Source organism: Dermacentor variabilis, chromosome 6, assembly GCF_050947875.1.
Source record: "Dermacentor variabilis isolate Ectoservices chromosome 6, ASM5094787v1, whole genome shotgun sequence".
Lineage (NCBI taxonomy): Eukaryota > Metazoa > Arthropoda > Arachnida > Ixodida > Ixodidae > Dermacentor > Dermacentor variabilis.
The window spans coordinates 59,424,687-59,447,657 of record NC_134573.1 but is presented as its reverse complement, the minus strand read 5'-3'; the positions used below and the strand labels follow the sequence as shown (position 1 = coordinate 59,447,657).

Here is a 22,971-nt window from a genome sequence, read left to right as displayed (position 1 = left end):
GTCAGTTGAGGGAACAACAGGGGACCCGCGATAATTAACGGGAGAAATCATTTCCAGGACCATGTATGGGACAATAAGGCTGGACTGAAACTTCTCACACAACCCAGGAGTGTGAACTCGTGTCCATAGCAGCACTTCATCGCCGAGCTGGCAAAGATCTACGCCATGAGACGCGTCATAATGATCCTTACGGTCCTATTGTCTGGCTTCGGTGTTGAAGCGGGCACGCTGGCGACAATGGTCAAGTAGGGAAACATATTCTTCACAGGAAGATGGAGATGGACTGACAGTGTCAGGGAAGAAAGAAACGTGAAGAAAGTAACTGGGCGAACGACCATAAACAAGGTAGAATGGCGAGTGAACGGTTGTGGGTTGAACGGCGGTGTTATGCGCGAAGATGATGAATGGCAACATTGCATCCCAATTTCTGCGGTCTGGTTTAATATAGGTGGCTGTCATGCCAGAGAGCGTACAATGAAACCACTCAGTCAGGCCGTTGGTCTTTGGATGGTAACTTGAAGTAGTCTTGTGAGTTGTGCCAGAGGCTTTGAGCACTTCGCGTACCAGTTCTGAAAGAAATGTCTTTCCGCGGTCGGGCGTAAGGACACGAGGGAAGTAGCAACTTCGGAAGCAGATGCCGAACTGACATAAGCTGTTTCGGCATAGCGCATGAGGTTGTAGACGGCAGCAACTATCCACCGACTACCGACTGGAGTCATAGAAAGAATATATATATATATATATATATATATATATATATATATATATATATATATATATATATATATATATTCTCCTATCCCTTCTCTATATGTACTGTATATACTCGTAAAGAAAGACACCGAAAGCCCGACCATGAGCATCGCTTCATTTTCTCCTTCGGTGTTCCCATCTTTTGCCCTTGTCCCGTATTACGGAGTGTATGCTTCCACTTCCTCACCCGTGGCCACATTTTGGTTTTTAAAGTGCACGCACAGCAATGTCAGATTTGTTGCTCTGTCCTCTTCTTCAGACGAGAGAGGCGCCCGGAAAGTGTTTTTTTCTTCTCCTCTCCAAGCTTCCCTGATGATCCACATTGCGAAAATGTCAAGTGTTCTCCCACAGGCATTTTCTGATCACAAAAGGACCCCCAAATCGATGTGAGTCGGCAAGGTTGGCTGCCTGGAAGCCGCTTGTACCATTGGCATATTTCTCTGCTAGTGCCGTAATAGCAAACGTTCTTACCCATTTTGGGTCACCAGAATCGATCCTGCTCTTTTTTTCTGTTTCTCCGACCTATCCGTCCACCTTCAGGTCAGAACACCTCCCAGCATATTCCAGCACGCTGTAAGCACTGTGGAAGAAGAAGAAGTGATTCTTTGATAGAACGCTTGTGCTTTTGTCTCCACTTTTTCGCTTTGTTTCCCTGCATTTCTGGGAGCTGCCGCTCCCTCCTTGCGGCAATGGATGAAGAAATCTACGAGGACTTTCCTGGTGTGCAGCCGTAAGGTCGGCTAGCGTCCAGGAAACGTGGAAGTGCGTCAAGCGATACAGACAGCGAGGCCACTGAGATATGTTCGGACAGCTACGACTCATCGGACGATGACTTCCAGGTCGTGATGAGTAGATCAGCGAAAAGAAGACTACTGCAGGCATCTTCGTCGCCAAGTGCTTCTACCGTGAAGAGTGCACCGCTGCGCTGGCCGCACACTGTGCTCTTTATGCCCGTGGACCAATTTGCGGCTCCTCAACAGGCAGGTCCTCTCTTCCTTACTCGAGAGAATCGCACCAAATGAGATTAAAGATGTGCGAATAAACTCGCGAAAAAATGTTCTGGCAGTTGATGTGCTACATCGCAGTGCCCTACAACACCTACGTAATATAACTGATATCGACAAGATAAAGGTGCGATCAATGATCCCTAGAAGCGGCGATGGTACTGCGGGCGTCATTTATGACGTCGACGTTGCCATTCCTAATGACGACTTGCCAACGCTGATAAAGCCAACGACAGAAGGCAATTTCATTACAAGGATTTCCAGATTGGGAAACACGCTGTGTGAAGATTTTGTTTGAAGGAGACAGCCTTCCTTCCCACGTCAAAGTAGGACATGTCCGCCATCCAGTACGACCATTCGTACCGAAGCCCCTCCAGTGTTTCAAGTGTTGCAAGATTGGCCACGTGAAGGGTGTCTGCGTGAACAGCGTAGTGTGCCCGCGGTGCTCTGAGTCCCATTCAGAAGACGCCTGCAGCGCACATGTTCTAAAGTGCCCGAACTGCAGTGGTCCTCACAAGGCCTCATCAAAGGATTGCCCGCGGATGCGGAAGGAATTCACGATTCTAAAACGCATGGTGCGCGACAATTCAACGCATCGAGAGGCTGATACCGCTGTTCGGCGACGTCGGCATCGACACCGAAAACGTTAAATTCCGCAACTGCAGATAGGTACACGCCAGCTACAGTCAGAAGGGCTGCCGCATCTAAACACTGCGCCACCAAGACAGATACAAGGAAAGCGAACAAAGAGGAGAGGCTCGCCCGTCCTGAAGAATGGCCTGAGCTACCGAGGGCACAACTCCCTGCTAAGTTACCTCAAAACGCACCGACTTCAACGGCTTCTGCAACTGTTGAAGCGACGCTGGCTGATGATCTCCAGGTCATCAACATTCTGCGGTCGCTCATGAGTGCCATTCGCGTTATACTTACCAACATGAAGTCTTCGTCTGCGCAAAGCACACTACAGGTGCTGGGCACTTTGAGTCCAGTACTTGCAGCGCTTGGTTAAAATCATGGCTCTCCAGAAGCCGTCGTTTCGTGACGAAGTCCGAAACGCGTCGATATTTCAGTGGAACGCCAGAGGACTGAAGTCACGCATGTCGGACTTTCGACAGTTTTTGTTCACGAATAAGTTCCCAGTAATCGTCATCTGCGAGCCCCTATCAGATAACATCAGACTGTCCGGGTATGAATGTTTCATGTCCGCCACCCACGGAGAATGTAGCAAGATCATCGTATTCATGCGACGTGATCTTACGTATGTCCATCACCCAGTGTCGCCTGACCAAGAAAACCAATACGTCTGTCTGACAGTGAAGAAAGGCAAGCTGACTTTCACATTAATTGGAGCCTACATATCGCCCTCAAGTCGGTTGGACTGCGAGAGATTACGGCGAATCACCACAGCGACTCCGCAGCCTTTGGTGATTACTGGAGATTTTAATGCCCACCACCATCTCTGGGGAAGTTCTAAGATAAACTCGAGAGGCAGAAGATTAGTGTCATTTGCCTCCGAACAAGAACTGTGCTTGTTAAATGATGGAAGCCCCACCTTTCTACGTGGAACTGCCTACTGTAGCTGCCTGGACCTGACCTTTGTTTCACGCTCCTTCACTAGAAAGGTCAGGTGGTTTCCGGATATTGAAACGCGGGGAAGTGACCACCTACCCGCTTATCTTAGGGTTGAAGGGTTGACGGACTCCAGGTTAGCCGCCGTCACACAATGTATCGACTGGCCAATGTTCAAGTCAATTGTCCAAGACGGCTGTCGTGATGACTTGTCCACTAGCCTAGAGGACATCATAAAAGGTGCCCTAGAGGCTGCGAAACATTCTCTTCTGAGAACGTCTACACGCACCGAATACAACATTGACCTAGAGAAGCTTCGTGCAATTCGTCGTCGTGCAGAGCGAAGATACAGGCGCACGAAGTCTCTACATGACTTGAGGTTGGCCAGAAGAACTCAAAAGAAAATTCAGCGTCGCATGGACAAACTTGCATCACAAAGATGGAAATCATTCTGCGAATCTTTGGATCCACGAAAACCATTGTCTCACATATGGAGAACTGTTCGTGGTCTCCGTGGAGCCCCTCAGCAGCGCCACCCTTTGAAGTCTTTGGCCCTTCACCAACAATGCAGCGAGATTGACGTAGCGGAAGCTTTCTGCAGGAGGATTGCTGGCGATACTAGTTGCGCTGGAACATCGACGCTCCGCCACTCACCGATTTCACGCGACTCCCGCATGGATAGTCCTTTCTCCATGGACGAGCTCGAAGCTGCACTGGCCTTGTGCAAGCGTTCATCTTCACCAGGACCTGACGGTATAACCTACCGTGCCCTGTGTAATCTTGGCGATGAGGCTCGAAAAGTGCTCCTGCTCCTGTTCAACAGCTCCTGGCGGACAGGTACGGTTCCCCAAGAATGGAACACCAGTCGCCTAATTCCACTGCTCAAGCCTGGCAAGTCGCCTGTAGACATTGTATAATACCGACCAATTGCGCTTGCCAGTTGCATCGGAAAACTAATGGAGAGGATGGTTCTAGCACGGCTAGAATGGTACCTCGAACATTACCAGGTATATCCAGATGCAGTGGCCGGTTTCAGGCGTGGCCGTTCTTCCATAGACAACGTTATCGACTTGGTGACGTACGTCGAGCACCAGAAGTCCTGCAAAAGATTATCTGCTGCCCTGTTTCTAGGTGTTAAAGGAGCGTACGATAACGTAACGCACGAAGCGATTTTCAACGCGTTAGAGGCAGTAGGACTTGGCGGCAGAGTATATTTTTGGATAAGTAGCTATCTACATAAGAGATCCTTTTTCGTACTTACCGAGGATGGCCCGACCTCCCAGCATTACAGTAACCGTGGGGTGCCTCAGGGCGGAGTACTCAGCCCAACGCTCTTCAGTCTAACACTCATTGGACTCACCGACATCCTGCCAGGCACCGTTAGGCTCTCCATCTATGCCGACGACATTTGCATTTGGACGTCGGCTGTGACGCGACTGCAGCTTCGCGCGCGGCTTCAAAAGTCAGCTACTTTAACATCATCCTACCTTCGAGAACAAGGACTTCATATATCATACGAGAAGTGCGCAGCGGTGGCATTTACCAGGAAATCAATGTCTCCATACGTGATATCCGTCGACAGACACATGATCTCGTACAGCACGAGTCAGAGATTTTTAGGGGTGGTCCTTGACAAAAATCTCTCCTGGACCCTTCATGTGAATCATGTGAAAAAACGCCTGACAGGAATTTGCCATATGTTTAAGTTCCTTGCAGGAAAGACCTGGGGAGTGCCAATACACTCTATGCTGCAACTGTACAGGATCCTCTTTATTGGATTCCTGCGGTATAGCCTACCTGTCATGTCCAACACCTGCAGAACTAACCTGAACATAATCCAAAGCATCCAAGCCCAAGCACTCAAGATATGTCTCGGTCTACCGCGGAGTGCGTGAACGACTGAAGTTATTGTAGTGGCTCAAGATTTCACTATTAGAACGCACATTAGCATTGAAACAATGCGTGTGCACATAAGACACCTCGCCCGGATCCCTACCCACCACCTGGCAAGTCTCCCAGTAGATAGGCCCCACACGACATTCAGTGCGACTGTCTTCGCGCACCGTGCCTCTTTCAGGTCAGGTTACACACCTGCGGCAAGGCCTTCTATTCCTCCATGGTGTATGCGCCGTACTCAAGTGAACCTTACAGTCCCAGGACTTCAGCAAAAGTCGGACTTGCCATCATCAGCGCTCAAGCAACTAACTTTACTTCTCTTGTACGAGAAATACAGCGACTGCACACGCGTCTACACTGATGGATCAACTACATCAACCAGTTCCGGCGGCGCTGTAGTTATACCAGCAATGAGAATAACCAAGCGGTTCAAGACTTCCCATGTCACTACGTCTACAGCTGCAGAGCTCGCGGCTCTCCGCGACGCGATTCAAGTGATAAATACTGAAAGTCCTAGAAAATGGGCAGTCTTCTGCGATTAAAGGCCGGCCTTGCAATGTGTGCATTGATTTATCCGACATGGAACTCACGATCAGCTCACGTGCAAAATCGCGGAACTTGTCCATCACTTACGAGAAAAAGGCCATGATATCTCTTTTCAGTGGATACCAGGTCATTGCGGTATCATTGGTAATGATGACGCCGATAAGGCAGCTCGGACGTCAAACCAAGAAGACCGCTGCGTCCCCATTCCGCTCTCAAGGACCGACGCCGCGAGACAACTTGGCATTCTGGCACGCACGATCTCCTTAGCAGAGTGGAATACCGTACATACAAGGCGCACAAGACTGCACCGACTAAACCCATCACTTCAACTCAGACCTCCAGCCGGTGTGCACCGGCGTGAAGCGTCTCTTCTGTGTCGGTTATGGCTTGAAGTGGCCTTCACGAATGCCTACTCAGCACTAATTGGAATGGCTGATAGTCCTGCATGTGATGTTTGCGCACGCGAGGAGAACATTGACCACATATTGTGCCATTGCCCTCAATTTCAAGCACAAAGACAGTATTTGTCCGACACATTGAGGAAACTAGACGATCGTCCTCTGATTGAACAGACAATATTAGAGCACCGTCCCGACCGATCATCGGCTCAGAAGGCAGTGAAGGCACTTTTGTGTTTTCTCAGAACTTCTGGTTTGCTCGAGCGACATTAACTGAAGTGCTGTCCGTACACGTATCTACACCTTCTCTCTCCCTTCTTTCTCTTCCCCTTCTCCCTTCCCCCAGTGTAGGGTAGCCAACCAGACTATTGACTGGTTAACATCCCTGCCTTCCTGTATTCTTCTCTCTCTCTCTCTCTCTCTCTGTAAGCACTGTGGCACGCCAGCCTAAAGATCATCCCAGTCTTGTTTACTTGGATGATACGTTAGTTGTGGGCTAAGTAGAAGATTCTCTGAACCTTAGCAATATTCCTGGAAGGCTCTACAAAGTTGGATTGCGAATAAACCGTGAGAAATGGCAATTAGGACTTACAGCCGTTTCGTATCTGCGTTACTACATCTCCGAGAAAGGAGTTTCGTCTCTGACTGAAACGATACCAACCGTTACGAACTTCCCAACACAAACGTACATTAAACAGCTTCACGCTTTCTTGTGCAGCGCGTCGTACCTGTGACAGTTTGTTGCTGACTTCACATGAACAATTGTTCCCTTTCTGACCTGCTGAAGAAAGGAGCGCGGTTTAAATTGGAACAATCGCAGGAATGCGCATTGCAATTGCCGAAACAACAGGTGACCGAGTGCCTTGTACTGAGCAACTTCAGTGAAGACCGAACCAAAGAGGTGCCCACACATGTTAGCCAGGGTGGACTCGGAGCAGTACTTGTGCATTGCGACCCACATGGCCACACGGTGCTGGAAGTGTCGTCGCCTGAGCCATCGTCACTACCACGCCAAGTAGCTATAATGCTTAGCCTTTGTATGAAGTGTTGATTAGCAATTTAGACACCATGCATTTTAGCAGCCAGTTGACGCTTGTAATAGGTAACGCAGCAATTTCATTGGTGTTCCCCAAGTAACATCTGAGGCACAGATTCGCGTGCTGGATAATACAACTCTAAGAGTCTGACTGCAGCGTCAGACGTCGACCAGGTAGTTTGGACCAAGTGGCTAACATATTGTCGCTAAATACTACTGGGGAATACTCGTATGGTATAAAGGAAGCCGGCATATTTTTTTTCATTGCAGCCCGTTATCGACTTACAAAGCAAACACACTGATGTAGCCTATTGTGGCGTCAGTTGCCCACTCGCAATACAGCAGCGAAATTGTGTAGCGCGACTCCAACTCTGTGTCCTTGTCAATGGAAGAATGCCACATGAAGAACGCCTTCCAGTCAACTCTGCTTCGCTTAGGCCTGGTCTTGTTCACACCATACGCGACAATATAAAGGTTGTCCAAGCTAATTTTAGCCAGGTTGTTTAGCCAAGTAGTAGCCAAGCCAGGTTTAGCCAAGTATGAAAAGCGGTTTAAAAACGGGGCGCAATTTACGATTATAAGACCTACGGTGTTCGATCGTCCATGCTCTAACGATCGAACACCGTAGGTCTTATAAATGTAACTTCCACGGTATTCTTAAATATACTTTTTTTTTCGCTGAAGAGCATCGCTAACGTTAGTTAGGGACACGGTATGTACAGGGTGTCCCAGCTAACTTTAGCCAGAGAACAAAAATATGCGAATGCCCCGTAGCTGGACAGGACCAAGGTAATGTTGTTTGGTGTTGCTTTGAAATGCTCGAATTACTTTTTTTCGTTCACCCTAATTAGATAATAATCCGCAATTAATTCTTCACCTTCTCAGCAGTTATACTTAGATGAAAAGTGTCAATGATAAAATTGTAGACTAACATAAAAAAAACTACCTGTACAGATTTCTGTTGCGCAATACGTGCGACGTAATAGTGCTTTTCTGAGCGTGAAAGATGCCCGCAAATGCACACGAAATTGCCCCTCTGCTGGTCGTTCGAGACACTTTCCATGTCTTACTTAGCTCCTCGAAGAGATAGGACGTGTCGCGAGTGAGTCCAGAATAGCACTTTGCAATTTCGTGAACGCGATTTAAATCATCGATCTGGGACCTCCAAGAGGTTTCGGAGTAGAGCTGACGCATTTCTGCACGCATTTACGGCTAAGTAGCCACACATTATTTTCCAGCTTTGTTTCCACCTCCAAGGCCACATCCCTCAAAGCGTTGTCGAACGATATGCGACCAAAGCAACCTTTATCGAGTATTCAACACGTGTTTGACAGAAGAGCCCCCTATGCCGCTGGCCAAGATCCGTCTTCGAAGACAAATATTGCTCCCCACATTGTCGGCATTTACACGGACCGAGATCTGTGTTTGGAAGCAAGCGCGTCACCTTACAAACGCTACCGATGCAAGGATCGGGAATGCTTCGATTTGCTGCTGGACAAAGGGCTATCTTCTGCATGAAGGGGTACTTGAGCTTCGGCCCAACAATGAACGCATAGTCTGATAATTTTAGTTCTGCATGTTCGGGTTTTATTTGTGTCTCGGAAGGCCCGCTTAACGCAACGGGGACTTGCAAATATTAGAAATTTGAGTTCCATCTTAGTGTGTTCATTATTGTGCCAGTTGGCGATGATATTTTTTGCCATTTCCTTTAAAACGGGACGGTGACAAATAGTCTCCTAGCCCACTTGGTTAAAATAATAATAATAATAATATTTCGGGTTTTACGTGCGAAAACCACTTTCTGATTATAAGGCACGCCGTAGTGGAGGACTCCGGAAATTTTGACCACCTGGGGTTCTTTAACGTGCACCTAAATCTAAGCACACGGGTGTTTTCGCATTTCGCCCCCATCGAAATGCGGCCGCCGTGGCCGGGATTCGATCCCGCGACCTCGTGCTCAGCAGCCCAACACCATAGCCACTGAGCAACCACGGCGGGTGGTGGTTAAAACAGGCTCTCATCCCGTTTGCCTGTTAGATATACACCTCATATTTTGTATTTACATCTTCAGTTAATATATTTTACCATTACACTTGCAATGACTCTGCTTCTATTAGTCTCTCCCTTGATTCTTTTCCACAAATACTGTAATTGTATCTTACTTATCTCGAACACTGAGAAGTTAATCATTCAGCTTTCTTTCAATCTTAATGCTACTACGGGGTGGGCCCTCCGTACGGGTCTCGCTGTGTGAATATCTTGACATTCTGTTACGATCTGCCGAGTAGTTTCCAACTTTTCTGCACCACACGCATGCCTCATCCTATGCCACATAGTCTTTACGGTACGTTATTCTCCTCAGGCAGTCATCTCTGGCCTCAAGCAGCAAGTAACCGCCCTTTGCCTTATCACACATATTTTACCTCCTCAGTTCTGTCTTCCCGTTCTTGTGCGTTTTAGCGGTATTTTTTTTTGTCTCCATCCTTTGCATCCAATTTACAGCCTCCGTTTCTCTTACTTTTTCTAATGTCTTCCGGTTGTCTAGTCACACTTTCAATTGACTTGTGCTTGGTTTGCCAATTTTCTTGACGTCTTAAATTACACTGTCGACGCTTTTGAGGTAGAGGTACTTGTGCGTTTTATCGGACCATTTCTTTTCATCCGAGTTTCTTAGTCGTTCCTCGAAACTACTCTGGCTCTGCGCTTCTGTGACTTCGAGAAAAAAAAGAAACGCGAACCATGTCACCTTGCACTGCCTCATTTATGGTTTCATCGAGGGAACCTTAGGCCCATTCTCCTGCCCGGACAAAATGTTTGATTTCTAGCAAACCATTCCAGGTCTGAAAGTTCTCTTCCACCATTACATTTTTCATAATTCCACTTTTTCATAGGTATTTGTACTCGGTAACCTCTGTTGGATCACTGTTATGAAAGGCTCTAAGGAAAAACTGAAATGATGCTCTTTTTTAGTTAATTACTTTCATGAAAAAAGGTTGTTTTGTCATTAACTCACATTTTTCAAACTTGGCAGCATATGTATGCGGTGAACGTTAGTCTTCAGAAAACTTGATAAAGAGCGCCTCTAATTTCATTAAACTGCAAGCAGTCATCAGCAAAATGTCTGACCTGAACCTGTCCGTCTATTACCTCGATAGTTAGTGAGCCAAATTAGCTTGGTGACTGAAATTGTTACCTGTCTTGCTTTTTAGTTCTTTCTTTCTTTTTTGCTCTTCCATTGTTGTAATTTGCCAGTGCATATAGATATTTCCGCGTTTGTATGCCTTCGCCATGGTGCAATCATCTTCGTGTACTTTGTACCAGTATGTACCCCGCGTACATATTTATGATATCAGTTGTAATTGTATTTTTACTTTCTGTATGGACTACTTTGGGAAGTTGTTCAATGTCATTACATTGGGCGAACAAAGATATTGCTAGGTCGATCCTTTTTTATATGTTTTGTTCACGCGTCTTTAAGCCTTAGGTAATCCGTGTCACCCCTTTATCAATGCTTTGTTAAGTGTATGTAAGGTATTAATAAAGGCTTGATAAGTCTAAACTGAACAAATAAATTCAAGTTAACAGTGGTTGAGGTCGATCAAAGACAAGGTCTTCCTGGAGGCCATAATGTACCATGTGGTCTGTTGTTTAGACTGCACCGTCATTAGGATCGTCCCGAATTTTTGCGCTTTACTAGCTCCGGGATCTGCCAATATTTCCAATTTTTGAAGGCAACTACCGACACCGCTTTTAGGCACTCGCTGTTTGAAAGTACGCGCTTGAGTTAAGTCTGGACTTTTTTGTGCATTGAAGCAAACATTTTGGGATCTATAACGGTAAAACTATTCCAATATGTTTTTATTCCAATCTCCTAACGTCAAATTTGCGTAACCGCCTACGCAAGCATCTGGCAGTGACCTTCCGGGTTGTCTGAGCAGACCAATCAAACACTCTTTTCGTTTTTGGAGCTCACTTTTGTTTTGTTTTAAAAACAAATAGCAATGCCTACGCCGAGCGGCTTGCGTTACCTAATTGGCTGAGAAGACGCGAGGTACACGGTCAAGTGAAGAGGCATTCGATGGGGCCGAGCCTGGGCACCCCAGTACCAGGGCCAGCCAGCCAGTCCTCCAGTGCCAGTCAGCCAGCGCCAGTACAATCGATGACCGGATGAAGACGGTGGTGCCTGCGTCTGCGATTGGTCCGCTTTCACTTACTTAGCTTGCGTTGGGTGGCGGAAAATCATTGCGGCATGCAACGGAAGCTTAAGAATGACGCCAACACGGATCCTCAGCATATAAGAGTTCGCAGAGCGAGGTCGTAAAGGTGCCGAAAGTGCTTGAAATTGTTACAAGGCCACGCACAAGCTTTATTGCATGCCAATAAACCCATGCTCTCAGACAGGTGCGAGTAGCCTGTGCATTAGCGATAGGCGGCAGCCATCTTTTATTCCTTTCGGAACGGGGCAGCCTGCGGCGATTCAGAGAAAATTTCAGTTATGTTCGGCATATATATGCATCTTTAACGCGTACACGTCACTTTCACGCTGTGCGTTCTCGCGCTTTTATGACGCCGCGTGACACGCTGGTGAAATGGCAGTCGCCCGAAAACTTTTCACCAATAGACGAGGGCTAATGGCGAAAAGACTTCAAGTCATAAATAACGATTTTCCTTTTCTTATTTCCAATCATCTAGGTATAAAACGTATATTCACGTCATATCGGATGGGGAGCTATCGCAGTTATTGTGACGTCGCGTGAAATACAGGCGAACTGGTGGTGGTCCAAAAAATTTTTCACCAATCGCGGAGGGCGGATTGAAATATTCTAATAGATAAGTTTCGAATAGTTTTACGTTATAGCGCCCTCTCTTTCTTCTTCTTCCATAGCTTTACACAAATTGGTCTGAATTTTTGGTCCGAGCATCAGTTTTACACCGTTTGTGTTACTTGCACTAGAAGGCATCAAATCGTCCTATTTCGACGAAAATGATCAGAAAGTGGCTACCACATGCCCAGACTCTATGGAACCCAAGCTGATCTAAATTTTTTTTTGAAAAGATGTCTCCAAAAAATAAATAAATAGATGAGTCATTATCGTGAATGAAATATAGGCGTGCGCATAGAACGCTTCCTCACCTAATCGAAACAATCTTATGAAGAGTGGACGTTTAAGATATAGCCAAGTTGTGCCACAGGCATGACGTGGTAGCGCTGCTTCTGCTTCTACTTTCTTGTGTATTTGTCTCATTGTCTTTCCCTTCATAAAACGTAGTGCTTTCCGATTGCCTGTAAAACCTAAGGTATCCTTCTATGTGAGACAACCTGGGAGTGCTTCATTAGGCGCCGAAATCAAACTGACATATCTACAACGCCAGACAGACCACGCCTTCGGGGAGCGGGGCTCAAGGAAGCTGCAGCTTCCTTTTTTCTTTCTTTCAAAACTGTGGTCTTTGTTTCAGTGTCAAAAACGCCATTGTTAATGCCGGTGACACTCCCATTGCAAAAAATAAAGCCAATTTATCTGGCGGCCTAAATGAATGCAGGTGCAAGTAGAATGTTGTGCAGAAAGTAAATGCGCACAATAAGGAAACAAAAGATACGCACGGCAAGGCACCGGTGAGATTCGAACTCACGATCTCCTGTTTACTAGACAGGCGCTTTAACCAACTAAGCCACGGCGCCGACGATTCGCTACGATGCCCCAGTTTCGGTGAGTGGCATAATTGAGTAAGTGCCCATTGGCGTAAACTCCCAACTAGCCTAGTATGAGCCTCACGTAGCAATGCGGAGCGCTCACAAAACCCGTTTGGTGCATACATATTGTCATGCAATACCGAGCATCACACGGTCACCTTTTCTTCAAGGAAGGAGGCATCGATCCCTACCTGGAATCCAGATAATGTTTTTTTAATCCGACAACCGTTAAATTCTGCAAATTCGATTTGCCTTTTATCTTCTATCTTTCTGTCCATGCGGCTGTACATGTCATTCCGCTGACAAATCTAGTTGTGATCGACGACTACTATTGAAGATTTTCGTCAATGTCAGGCCACGTCGTCCTGTTTGTGAGCGCGCGCACGTGCGGGTGTGCGTGCGTGCTTGTGTTTGGTCGTTTATTTGTGCGTGTGTATATATATATATATATATATATATATAAATACACAGCTGCGAATTTGTTAAGCGCGGCTCCAACTCTGTCCTCGTGAATGGAAGAATGAGATGCCACATGAAGATCGCCTTCCAGTCAACTCTGCTTTGCTTAAGCCTGGTCTTCTTCACACCATACGCGACAAAATATAAAGGCTGGCAAAGCTAACTTTAGCCAGGTTGTTCAGTACAAAACGGTTTAAAAACGGGGTGCAATTTACGATTTTAGGACCTACGGTGTTCGATCGTCCATCCTCTAATGATCGAACACCATAGCTGTTATATATGTATCTTCCACGGCGTTCTTAAATTTCTCTCTCTCTCTCTCTATCTATATATATACATATTTATATATATATATATATATATATATATATATATATATATATATATATATATATATATATATATATATATATATATATATATATATGTGTGTGTGTGTGTGTGTGTGTGTGTGTGTGTGTGTATTAGCTGTAGAGGAGCGCTAACGTTATCTGGGTGACACGTCATTTACAGGGTGTCCCAGCTAACTTTAGCTAGAGTATAAAAAATGGGAACGCCACGTCGCCGTAAAGAACGAAGGTAATGTGGTATGCCGTAACTTGATGATACTCAAATTATTTGTTCATTCCTCCTAATTAGATAATAATCCATAATTAATTGTTTTACTTCTAAAAATTATAGTTAGACAAATAGTGTCAATGAGAAAATTTAAGAGTGACATGAAAAAACTCCTGATACGGCTTTCTGTTGCCCGATGCGTGTTTCATAGAAGCGTTATTCCGAGCGTAAAACAAGCCTGCAAAACGCATGCAAAATTGCCTCGCTACTGGCCACTCTGGACAGTTTCCGTGTATTACTTAGCGCTTCTTGAGGCTGGACGTGTGTCAAGTGGATCGGGAACAACACTTCGCAATTTTGTGAACATGGTTTGAATCATGGATCGGGGACCTTGAAGTGGTGCGATGTAAGGCGTACTCATTTCTCTCCAATTTGCAGCTAAATAGCCACAGATTTTTTTTTTCAACCTTTATTTACACCTCCAAGGCCACATCCCTCAAAGTATTCTCGCAGGATGTGTGACCAAAGCGACCTTTCGGGAGTAGCCAACACGTGTTGTGAAAGAAGAGCCCCGTATGCTGCTGGCCATGATCCGTCTTCGGAGAAAAATATTGCTCCCCGCTTTGTCTGCGGTAATACGGACCGATATCTGGGTTTGGAAGCGAGGGCGTCGCCTTGCGAACACAACCGAGGCAATGAACAGGAATGCTTCGATTTTCTGCTGGCCACAAGGCTATGTTCTCCAATGCGCTTTATTTTATTTATTCGGATGTAATTACGAACGTCCAATAATGTCTTTAGCAGCAGAGACAAGAATATATAGCACTCCATGACTGGTACGAGCACCAGCCGAGTGAAAAAGATGCATTCTAATGCGTCAAAAACAAGAAGTGCAATACCCACGTAGAAATGAAGTAATGCAGTGCTAATTCAGTTTCGCACAGCAAGAAATTCATCCTCGAGGCTTTATTTCACCTTTTTCCCTGAGCATAGCAATCACAGAGGTAGGCAATTCCATTTATTTGTCGTGCGTATGAAAAACTAGTACCTTCCAGGCAAACAGCCACCTCACGCCGACAAGAGGGACCTCGAGTTTAGAGGTACAAGACGTGATGGAAACTTCCTCAAAATTAAGGCATTCCAATGTTGTAGACATTTCAAAATCATTAAGTAAAAAAGAAATTGGCGTACTCAGCAAGGGCTTAAGCTTTTGTCCCACGAACAACACAATAAATGAATTCGACCTTCACAAGAACCTCAGAATTTTCCCGACGAATGCGTATCAGACACTTTTTCGCAGACAACAACACACCAGACACAGGGACGACACCGCTTAGAGCCCAATCCACTTGGACTCCGGAACCAGAACAAGCCATAGAACTTAACGTATACTTAAAACTGCCAGTAAATTAATTATAAGCCAATCCAAGACATCTAAGCGATCTAAAAACGTAACTGCGTCGGAGAGTCATATCATTTCAAATCTTAGTTGCGGAAATGACATTGTTTTTAAGGAAGCAGACAAGGGTGGCAGTATAGTTATTTGGCCAGTAGAAAAATACAAGCACGATGCTTACAGACAACTAAACAACCCAGAACATTACCGTAAGCTAGATAACGATCCGACATTATCCTATACAGACACAAATACCAACAGGCTGAAATCACTTTTGGCTCATGAACTGACAACACCATCAGAATGCAAATTTCTTAAACCAAGCGACAAAACTGCCGGGCATTTCTACCTCCTTCAAAAAATTAATAAAATTCCATCCACTGAAATATACACCGCTATTATCCCAGGTCACCCGATAGAATCAAACAACACCCCGACGGAGAGCATTTACACATTCCTTAACCACTTCCTTGGTGACTTGCCAAAAGCATTTCCGTCATTTGTGCAAGATATGACCCACCTGCTGAGAATTATGAGGGACATTAGTATTAAAGGTACACTATCCCACTACATAATTCTCGCAACACTAGATGTCACGGCTCTGTACACCAACATTCCAATCCCTGATGATTTATCTTCGATAAAACAAACGCTGTCTAAACACAATGCACAACACTCTACGGAAGTCTACTTGTCTCTCCTCGAACACATAACTACTTCAAATTCGAGGAGAGTTACTACCTACAGATACATGGTACAAGCACGGGTACGCCTTTGGCCTCAACCTACGCGAACATATTTACGGGGATTCTAGAAACAGATTTCCTATCGCGCTGCACTGACAAGTCCCACACATACCTACGATACATGGGCGACATATTCATAATATGGGGACATAGTCAAGACAGTCTAGATAAATACGTATCATTTCTAAACTCTTTTCATCCAACAATAATATTCACATCAGAATCCTCAACTGAGCGCATAAACGTTCTCGACACAAGAATATCCATTCAAGATGGGGCGCTAAAGACAGCGTTGCATAGGAAACCTTTCGACAAACAGTACCTAAAATATACAAGCCACTATCCCAGACATTGAAAACCAGGTATCTTTAAAGGGCGAGCCACACGACTACGTCGCATTTGCGTTGAAAACCAAGACTACATAGATAGACTCGATCACCTTAAAGAAACCCTATCAAACAAGAACCACCGAAACAGTGACCTTCAAAAAGCCTACACCGATGCAACCAAACTTCATCGAGCCTGGGACCTTAAGCCCCAGCTGAGGATCACAAGAACAACAACGCCTCTTCTTACTGCTAAATTCTCAAACGCAATTCCAAACGTGAATAACATATTCAGTAAATACTACCAAATTCTCACCAGCAACCAGAAACCAGAGTTGCCTACAGACGCAACACTAACTTTAAAGATATTCTTGTGCATGGCAACATAAGGACAAAGGTGAAGTTAGGAACCAGTCCCTGTGGCCGCCCCAGGTGCTCTACATGCAAACATAGTCAATCTACTACCACAGTAAAATGTACTGCGTCGAATTACGCACACAAGGTAACTTCGGCTTTCACCTGCACATCAAGCAACGTAGTCTATTGTCTAGAATGTGGTGCTTATAGTCAACAATACATAGGTGAGACTGGACAAAAAATTCATATAAGGCTCAACTGCCACCGCGCGGTCACAAAATACAATTTACCTAAAGCTGTAGCCCGCCATATTAATGAACATGGTCATATATTCGACAAAGCAAGGCTCTGTATACGAAAATAAACAAATAATATTGCATTTTGTTTTTCAAAACAAATATAAGGAAATTTCCGCTCACCACGCGAAAGGAAATATACGGAATCATACCTCATACACAAGTTTAATTGCTTACACCCGACGGGAATTAATTTGGCACGTGGCAACTTAGAATCTTTAAAAGCGGCAACTTAGATCTGAAATTCTCATATCATCAACGAAACCACAAAATACATTATGCCACCACCTAACCTTCAATCTGAACCTCACCTATTCCTACATTCGGAAAATTTTTTCCGTCCTACTACTCAATTTAACATACTCTTTCATGTTTTTACGTTTCCATCAATTGTACGACCCCCTTTTCCCATGTACACCTGCCCCCGCTTGCTTCTGCGCACGTCACCCTCCTATTTGTTATTCCGGTTTGGGTTCCCCCGCTCTCCCTCCCTTTTTTTGTCTTTTACTATATTATTTATTTATTTATTTATTTATTTAGTACATACTGCAGACCACATTGTGGTCCTTGCAGGACGGGCAAACATTGAGTACAAGACATATACAAGATGCGTTCGTATACATTCATAAAATATATAGACTTTACAATGATATATTGCTCACAAACATTTAGTGAAAAGGATCAAAACACAATACCTAAATCAATTAATGGTGTAAACAGAACGATGAAAAAAAAAGGCAAGGGAAATTGCACATCAAAGGCAAGGGAGTTTGAGAGCCGAGGACCTGCCCCGCTCATTCAACAGGAAGAACACATTCTATACAGAAAAAACCAGACAATAAAAACTTACATAAAACACAGTCACATGTTGTAAGGGGCGGGCAGCGAATTCCATTCAGAAATAGTTCGGGGAAAGAAGGAGAACTTATAGCTGTCTGTCCTAGCATAGATAGGTGTCAGTGTATCCGGACGATGGTGTCGGCAGGTTCGAAGATTTCTAAACACGAAAGTTCTGATGCATTGTCTGGATCATCGGCGACGCTCGTGCCTATTTCTGCGCTTGCGCGTGACGACGGGTCGTGGGGCGGTATGGTTTTTCTGCGTCGTTTTTTACAACAGGAATTCTTTCAATTGTTTCCTCGCTCCAAATATAAGCTGTCCAATTGATGTATTATTTGTCAAAAGCTAAGAAAAGTTTATCACCCTTCTCGCGGTTTTCTTTCGCACTTGCCCACAGCTTCCTTCTAACTTCTCGAACTTTTCGCGAATAGTCTTCACTTATTCATATAGTAGTGTTCTTCAGCTTGTGGCATTGTTTCAAAATTAACGCTTTGTCTCTTGTATCGAACAACCTCAGGATGACAGGTCGTTTCTTATTTGTGGACGGACGACCTAATCTATGTATTCGCTCAATAGCTATCGGGTTCAGTTTGAGAAGTTCTTGGAAGATACCTTTATTTACGGCTGTTTCCAATGATTTCACTCTCTGGTTCTGTTAGACAAAAAATAATCAAATTAGGTCTTCTACTGTGGTTCTCCAATTCGTCTATTTTGTTTTCAAGGGTCAGAACAACTTCGTTAATATGTGAAAACCGATTTTGGCATAAAGTGACCTTGTCTTCAAGTTTCGATAAAGCGTCTACCTTTTTTTCAATTTCTACCAGGCGGTTTTCTTTGATATCCTTAATATCAGCTGCGATTTCCTTAAGTTGTTTCAAGATTTGAGAAACTTCGGGCCCGGGGTTAGTTTCAATGTCCCCTCCTAAAAGCAGTAACTTCCGGAGGCAAAAACATCAAGCAAGCAACACAGCCATGGGCACGGCAGCACTAGTAGAAACGGATCGCTTGAACGGTAACACTTGCCGTAATCCTTTCTCACCTGCACAAAGAACAGCAGAGGGTTTAACCGCATTCTTTCGGTGCCACCGTGCCCAGTGGTCGCGTATTCCAATGGGTGGCCCTTTATACTGGATCCGCACGGTGTCTCCACATGCAGAAGCTGCGTGGCGCCCTCTGTGCTTGCTGTCGTTGTATGATGAGGTGGTCTGATGGGTGGCAACAGAAGCTGATCAGCAGGTTGATGGTAGATGAGATCGCCGTGTTCGTACGTAGCCGCCGTGACCACGTTGTGCTCCAGGCAGTACGCAGTGCGCAGGAGGCGGAACTGCACAAAGAACAGCAGAGGGTTTAACCGCATTCTTTCGGTGCCACCGTGCCCAGGGTGGCACCGAAATGTCTTTTGAAACAACCTCACAACACATTCCAAAGTCCCAGACGTCAGTTTACCTTTCTCAGCGCCTCAGCCACACAGGGTATCGCCATTTCTGTATACCGCCGTAACGACACTTACGTATAACTACTGGGACTAACGTCCCTTGAAAGACTATGCCGCTGCCTTCCAGTTACCCCTTACATTGCACCCCAGACTTCCTTGTCGCCATCTTAAATATTTCAAAATTATTCGACGCATTGCTGCTATGCTAATAAAGTAGCTCTTTCAACTACTTTTTTTAGGTCTTTTGTGTTACTTGCGCACTGACCGCCTGACCGGCTCTTTAAAGCAACAAAAAGATGCCGCCAACGACACCCCTGAATGCTCCCTAACCTCTCGCTTCCACAACACCCTCCTATGTCCCCCTTCCATTTTTTTCTTGTTCTTTCTTCCTTTTTTTTCCTGGTGTTCCCCTCATTTCTTTCTCCTCTTACTTTTCTTTTCTTCCCGCCTTCCCACTCTCCCGCTCTTGTCCCCTCGCCTTGGGAACCACGCTCAATGACGACAGGCGTGTACGTGGCGCAATCGACAACAACCACACGTGAGGTCACTGCACTAACCCTTTAAAGGGACACTAAAGGTTACTATTAAGTCAACGTGGACTGTTGAAATACCATCACAGAAACCTCGAAACGCTTGTTTCGTGCCAAGGAGAGACTTATTATAAGAGAAAATGCGTTCTGAAGCGTCCGCGTACCTCTAGCGCAGTTCAAATCGCCCGCCCTCCGATCGAGGAGTACTGACATCATGGTCTCATAGTGACGTTGCGCCATCGGTGAGTAGAACGGCGTCCGCAGACGGCGCTACGGCTTTTCTGCGCAAAACGCGGACGCGCGGCCAGAAACAGAGCCAAGACAGAGCCGACAGCAGAGCGAAAGCGGGCGTATGGTGGCTAGCGGAAGGAGAAACGAATTACGTCCCACATTACGTCCCACGGCACACGGAGAGTCCGTTTTCGTTAAACTATAGGCTGCGGCGAGCTCGCAGCGTGGTCGGCGTGGTCTATGAGAAGCGACGAGCCTTTTCGCACTCGCAACAGGGCATAAAAATGTGTGAATCGACGCAAAACTCGGCCTAGAAACGTGCTTCGCCACAGCCAGGGCTCATACGACCCAAGCTGGCACGACCCAGATGTCGTTTCCCGCACCGCCACCAGGCGCCGCTACTATACCTCAAACTCCAGCGCAAGACGCCATAAGCTGGTACTTCATTCTATGACGCTAACTTCGACGCTCGTCGCAATGGACCCTGACACGGACAGATTGGCTCGCGATTGTGGGCTCAACTTCAGCGATTTGAGCACCGACGAGCGCGACCTGCTGCTGAGGGCTCGCACTGCCGGCGTCGTTGCGTACTACGACGGCGAACTCGACACCGGCTCTCCGGAGCGGGAAAGCAACGAGGGCTTCCCACGACATCACATGGACGTGGCATTCTCGCTGCTTGTTCCAAATGAAAGTTTCGCGAGCCAGCAGAACCCTCTCAGCACGACGCGATAACGAAACTACTGAAACTCCAAAGCGTGCGCGGCGCAGAGTCGAGCGCGCAGAGTCGAGCGAAAACGAAACCTTTCGAACACCCATATTACTGAAGGGCAACGTCAAAATGTCATTTTTTCTTAGAATTGAATAGACGTGGACAAGTCGCATTTTTTTCCGTCTTATAATCGAATGAAATGATATTTTTAATACGAGTAGTTGAGTATTAGTAACACAAATTATGAGGAGTCCTTTCGTCATCGGGCTAGTACCGGAATGTCGCTGGGGGTCTCAAATCGTGTCATGCATTTACCTCAATTTCTCGGTTACTAAAGCTCTGTTCGCGATTATATTGACGCCTTAGACGTTCTAGAACTTTGCTCTACCACTTTAACTTGAGTTTCTGGTAACCTTTAGTGTCCCTTTAAAACTAACATGCCGGCGATGACGAGGCCGCCTTTGACGGAGATAGGTCCTCCTATCGAAACGTTGGCCAGCCTTTCTGAGACACATTACCCCTGTTTACAAACTTTATACAGCAGTGTGCTATTCCATCTGTCAGCCTCTTTCTTAATTTTAGAATTAGCAAAGGTTACTTATGGAGCTATATAGGGTTAGTGGATCTTCGTGCAGGTCCCTTGCAGTTAGTGACGTTATCAGTCTTATGCAAGGTTATGGACTGAGCAAGAGCAAACTGTGGTTAACATAGAAGATAAATTGTAGACCTTAAACTTCCCGTGGTCACTGCAATGATTTTATTCAATTAATGTTTCGTAAAATAAGTCGGAGAGTCAGTCTGACGATATGAGAAGTGCTATAAATCTAGCTTATTTTCGCTGGACCATCTTTAGCGCCTACATGTTGCGTTTAGTACAAGTGTCACAAACAAGGAAGGCGTATCCGAGCTTCAGCCGAATAATGAGCGTATAGTCTATAATAATTTTAGTTCTGCATATTCGGCTTTCATTTGTGCCTCAGAAGTCCCGCTGAAGAAAACGCGGACGTGCAAGTGTTGAAAATTTGAGTTTCAAGTGAGCGTGTTCATTATTGTACTACCTAAGACGATGAAGATTTTTATTGGAATCCCCTTTAAAACAGGGCCGGAACAAACAGTCTCTTAGCCTGCTTGGTGAAAAGAGGCTATCGTGCCATTTGCCAACCGAATCTTCCCTCTCCTCTGCCTTTTTGCACCAGTACTCTAATCGTCTCTTATTTATCACGAGCACTGACTAGTTAATGCTTTAGCTTTCTTTGAATGTCAATACTACAAGAGGGCGGGCCCTCCCTACGTGTCTCGCTGGGTGAACATCTTGACATTACGCTCCGCAGTGATGTTTCCAACTTTCTTGCACCACACGCATACCTGATCCTACGGCACATCGTCTTTCCCGTATGTTATTGCCCTCAGGCAGCCTCCTCGGGCTTCAAATAGCAAGTAAATTCCATTTGTCTTATCACACATATTTTACCTCCTCAGTCATTTCTTGCCGTTTTTGTGAAATTCAGTGGAATTTTTGTTTCCATCCCATGCATTCAATTCACCGTCTCTGTTTCTTTCACTTTTTCTAATGTTTGCCGGTGGTCTTGTCACACTTTCAATTGCCCTGTGCCAGGCTGCCAAGTTTCTTAACATTATCCATTCTTTGTCCATGCTTTTGAGGTAGGCGCACTTTCACACATTATCCGGCCATTTCTTTCATCCGTGTTCTTTAGTCATTCCTCCAAACAACTCTGGCTCTGCGCTTCGCTGACGTCTCATTTATGGTTTCTTCGTGGGTGCCTTACGCCATTCTCCTGCACGGACAAAACTTCTGATTCATAGCGCACAACTGTACTTTCGAAAGTTTACACTTGCGCCTTTATATTTTTTTCCAAATTTCACATTTCATAGGCATTTGTGCTCGGTAACTTCTGTTAGATAGCTGTGATGAAAGCCTCCAGAGAAAACTAAAATGGTTCTGTATTTATTACTTCCATAAAAACACTCTTCTTGGCATTGCCTCCCATTTTTCAAAGTTGGCAGCATATGTATGCTGCGAACTCTAGTACTGAGCAAAACTTGATCAGCCAGACATGTTTATTAAACGCAAGCAGTAATCTGCAAAATATTTGATCTGAACCTGTTCATCACTTACCTAGATAGTTACATGTACAGCTTTTCTTTTCTTTCTTTCTTGCTTTTTTGCTTT

At 45.5% G+C, this 22,971-nt stretch overlaps 1 non-coding gene across 1 annotated transcript; it reads right to left on the bottom strand.

The window, feature by feature from the left end:
• Positions 1-12,808: 12,808 nt before the first annotated feature.
• On the bottom strand, positions 12,809-12,882 carry TRNAT-AGU (transfer RNA threonine (anticodon AGU)). The gene has a single exon. It is a non-coding gene; the product is annotated as a tRNA-Thr (tRNA).
• Between the last annotated feature and the right edge of the window lie 10,089 nt (positions 12,883-22,971).